Source organism: Lagenorhynchus albirostris, chromosome X, assembly GCF_949774975.1.
Source record: "Lagenorhynchus albirostris chromosome X, mLagAlb1.1, whole genome shotgun sequence".
Lineage (NCBI taxonomy): Eukaryota > Metazoa > Chordata > Mammalia > Artiodactyla > Delphinidae > Lagenorhynchus > Lagenorhynchus albirostris.
In genome coordinates, this window is record NC_083116.1 from 73,503,646 (window position 1) to 73,508,073 (window position 4,428).

Here is a 4,428-nt window from a genome sequence, read left to right on the forward strand (position 1 = left end):
GGGCAAAGCAGTGGCATGGATAATTCAAACCTCAGCCTAGCCTACCAATTGTTTCTATTTGTCTTTGAAATACACAATCCCATTTTTGGTAGATGGTGTCTCCTGATCATTATGTCCTAGTCAAGCAGCTCCTAACATTAGATTACTTTCCTGATAGCCCATCAATACCTAGAGAGAGGAAGTGGCTTGGGATTAAAACTTGCCTGGGGATCATCTACAGAGAACGATCCAGAATCCGTGCCACTGCACATCGGCAGGCTCTGCTCTGTGGTGCATAATGGCCCACAGAGGGCTGCGAGAGGGCCTCGAGTACCTGAGTAGTGGCTCGGGGACAATGAGGAGCGCAGCAAGACCAAACCACCCCTGGAGGTGTGAATATACCTTTGTGTTCACACTGCACTTTTCACATTTCAACCTCAAAGCAAGAGGAGCCTTTTCCTTTTTCACTTTTTCTTCATGTCAAACGTCAGCAGCTAATGTTAAACTCATGACAGAAATTAACTAAAATTTACACAAGAATATGCATACCTCCTGGCTTACACATCAGGTAAGGACAATTTTATGAATTACCCCTGTGCTTACACTTCGATTACAAGAGTTCGCTATGATTTTAGGCAATTCTCAACATTTGAGTAAATTCCCAACTTTCTTTGTTTCTGCTCACGTGACAGCTTTTGTAGATAGCTTGAAAAGGTGGCAGATCTTGTAGCATGGTTATCTATAAAATGAAAGTGAACTTGTTTATGCTTTAAAATTATTTGAGAATATCATGATATTCAATAGCTCTTTCTACAAATGTTTATTGGGGACTCTGTGGGTGTAGGGTCCTCTACTAAGTGCAAGGGCTACCTCAATTTACCTTTCTGGGCCTCAGTTTCCCCCTTTGTAAACTGCAGGGATGTATCCAGTCAGGGTTTTTCAAACTTTTTTTTTCAGTGGCAGAATAATTTTTCTGGACAAAATCTCACCTGGAACTGTAATAAAAAAAAAAACAGATCAAGTAGAGCTTTTCTGGGATGGGGGGCACCCCTTGAATACAGCACCCCACACTCATAGCCATTGGCCCCAGACCCCCTACAGTTCCTTGGAGCAGAGCTAGAAAAGGCCAAGACCAGCAGGGCCCTACCCTCTGTATTGCTGATCCACGTGGCTGGGACTACTCTCAGCTCTTTCTCTCCATCTCCTCCTGACTGGGAGAACGTCCAGGTTGGACCGCACTTAGAGGCCATGCTATATACTGGAGCTGAGCATCCTCTGCTCCTTCCTTCTTGACCAAGTCTCCTCCTCTCCCTTGCTCTCTCCAGACACTAGAGGCCTAATCCACCTCCTCTCTCTCCCCAAGCCAGAGGGACCTTGGAGCCCACTGCCTCACCCGCACTGAGGGAGGGCCCACAGGAGGAGGCCAGGAGGGAGGATGGAGACAGCGCACTCTGGGTCTCTAGGGCTGATTATTGGTCCCCTCTGCCCTCATCACCTGCTTCAGCCAGACCAGCCTCAGAAGGGGCCCCAGAGGGGAATGAGGTGGGTGGCGGACTTTAATTGGAGACAGGGGTTACTCTTGCTTTATTTTGCTCCCTACCAGCCCTGAAGAGAAATACAGGCATCCTGTAGCCCACAGGGGAAAAGGCAGGGGGAGGGGAGAGGAAGCAGGAAGAGGGTAGAAGCAGGGAGTAAGAACCAAAGTAGGCATTGAGGAGGAATAGGTCCCATTTTCCCGGTATTCTTAGGGGCTGATGGGTCTCCAGGCAGAGGCTGAAGGCTAGGGATCGGGTATTGGAAGTATGAATGGGTCTAGAGCCTATTCTTGGGGTCCAGGTGGCCAACTGTCTTCGAAGGCTGGCTCTCAGACCTACACCCTCTCCCCACCCCACAAATTTCCTCAGCCCACCAGGAAAAGCAGAAGGTGGCTAGGGAATATTCTGCCATTTTCCAGATGGAGAAAAGTGAGGCCCAGGGAGGGGAAAGTACTGGCCATTGGCAACAGAGCCTAGAGCAAGGGCCATTGCCAGCCCAAAGGAATGATGGGGGCGGGGCCGAGGTTGAGCTAAGCCCGTTGGGATTCTAACCGCTGGCTCTTTATTTAGCCTTGGATCTGAAGCAGCTAAACCAATGCAAAAGAAATCCCACAAGTAAAGAGGGTTTCTCTGGTGAGACGCCTCCTTGGGGGCCCTGAAGCCAGGTATGTGAGGACCCACCCTCGAGATTAGCTTAGAGCCCATGAAGCCACTGGGTGGCGCTGTCTCTCCACCCAAGTTACTTAGGGAGGTTTCAGATGCCAGGGCAAAGAAGTCACCCCCATTCATGCCCCATCCTGCCAGGGCCTTAACAAAGGCCGCTTGGGTTAGGGCAGGGAAAACCAGTTTTGACAAAACTCCATATCTCCCCTGGCACGTTGCGGGGCGGGGGGGGATGGAGGATCCAGATTGGTAGGGCCCAAGAAACCCAAGGGAAGGAACGGGCAGTTGTATTGGGGTCCCAGGGCGCTGCCCCATTTCTCAACAACTCTCGAAGCCGAGAAATTCCAGGTGTCCTAAGCCTCGAAATGTGGGAGAGCAGTTCTTCCCATTTTATAGGCAGATTGAGGCCTGGAGAGTTGAGGGCCTAAAGGGAAGCTGTTTTAGTAGCCTAGGAAGCACCCTCTCCCCAAACTTCTGTTTCAAAGTGAGCCCCTTTTTGGCTGAGGCCAAAGCGGCGACCAGGAGAAGCGGGCTTTAGAAATGCTAATGGCCTGAGTGAGTGGCAGGCGGAGACAATGGAGGAGAGCGCCTTGAATAGGGCGGCGGGGCCTGGGAGCGGGGCTCCCCACGTGGGAGCGGAGTGGGGAAGGGGGCGGGAGGGGGGCGCCCGTTCCCAGCGGAGGGGATCCGAGACCGGGCTAATTGGAAGGGGCTGGAGCTGCGGGGGCAGGAAGGGGGGAGGGGATTACCTGCGGGTCGGAGGCCCACGGGGGCGGGGCTCCCAGGAGGGGGTCCTGCCGGGAGCGGGGATGGGGGTACAGGAGCCCCGGGCCTGGGGTGGGGGCGGGGTGCAGACTCACTGAGCTGGACACCAAGGGATAGAGGGTGGGGAAGCGGGGGGCTGGGGGTCAGAGCAAACCCAGAATTCAGGAAGGGGACAGCAGGTGCCTTGGGAAAGCGTGAAGGGGGACAGGGAAACCATTCCCTCACTTGTTCATTCACTGTCACAGGGTGAAGAGGCTGCTCTCCAGCCCGGCTGCTGGCAGCTGGTTTCCCTGCTCTCCCACTGATTGGTGATGTTCTCATCTGTTAAATCGGAAGAAGAGCATTTGCTTCATAGGATCTCTGGGAAGATTCAAAGAGACAATGCAGGTAAAGTACTTAAGAAAGTGCATGTGTGCTCAGTAATGGCGAGCTCTCATTATTACCCATCCAAGAAACAGCGATTCTGTGCTGGCTGTGAGCCCTGGACTTAGCTTGCTTGCTCTGTGGTGGAGACGTTGGCTGTGGTAAGGGAGAGAGGAAGAGGCTACACCTCGACCCTAGGCTCTGGGCTGAGGAGAATGGGGAGGGGGACGTCCTGGGGTGTGGGCAGCTGAGCCTGTGGGCCACGTGTGAGGCCCCCAGACCTTGCTGGTCCTCAGGGGCTGGGAAACCTGGTTCTTCTGGACCTTTAGCCCCTCCGTGGGAGAGGAGTCCTGGAGAGATGCAGCGTATCTAGGAGTGGTTGCGTGGTGAGAGGCAGGCCCAGGTCCAGGTTGGCATCCTTGTCAGCTTCGGGGGCCTAGCCTCAAACTTACGCTTCTCTAGTAGAAAACCAGAGAAGGAATCACAAGCAAACTCTAGAACAGTGACAATACCAAGTGTCCTAAGCAACCCATTGGGGAGTGAGAAGAAAATATTGCAATATAGAGAGCATTTTATTTCTTTTTACCTCATCCTTTAACAGTTTTGACGTTGGACAGGCAATTTGAAGCCTACATCATCAATTAGCAAAGTAATACATGTATAGTAAGAACAACATCTATATACTCTGCATCTATGTACTCTGTCCCAGACCCTCACAACCACTTGATGGCAATGAGTAGGACTCCTATCTCCTCTTTCTACAGGGACCACTAAGGCCAAGAGACCTCAAGCCACATACCCAGTGGAAGAGCCAGGATGCATATTCACAGGCTGGCCCCAGAGTCTGTGTTCTTAACCACTACCTTATGTATAAATAAATCCCTGTGGATATATTGTGTTGCTGTGCTCAAAATGCTCTAGTGATGGGAATCCATGATTTAAAAGTGTGGGGACTACCGCCCTGTTAGGGTGTCAGCTCCGGAAGGACGCTTCAAGAGGCTCATGGTGTAGATGGGCACACTGAAGGCCTGAGAGGGGCAGGACATCGTCCTAGATCACACAGCAAGAGAATGCCAGTGCAGGCTACTCATGTGATGTTCTGCCTCCCAGAATTAAAACTCAC

General features: G+C 52.1%; 1 long non-coding RNA gene across 1 annotated transcript; it reads left to right on the top strand.

Annotated features, from left to right (window-relative positions):
* Window positions 1-2,138: 2,138 nt before the first annotated feature.
* LOC132513347 (uncharacterized) lies at window positions 2,139-4,160 on the top strand. The gene is made up of 3 exons (XR_009538447.1): window positions 2,139-2,179; window positions 3,188-3,329; window positions 4,070-4,160. It is a non-coding gene; the product is annotated as an uncharacterized LOC132513347 (long non-coding RNA).
* The last annotated feature ends 268 nt before the right edge of the window (window positions 4,161-4,428 follow it).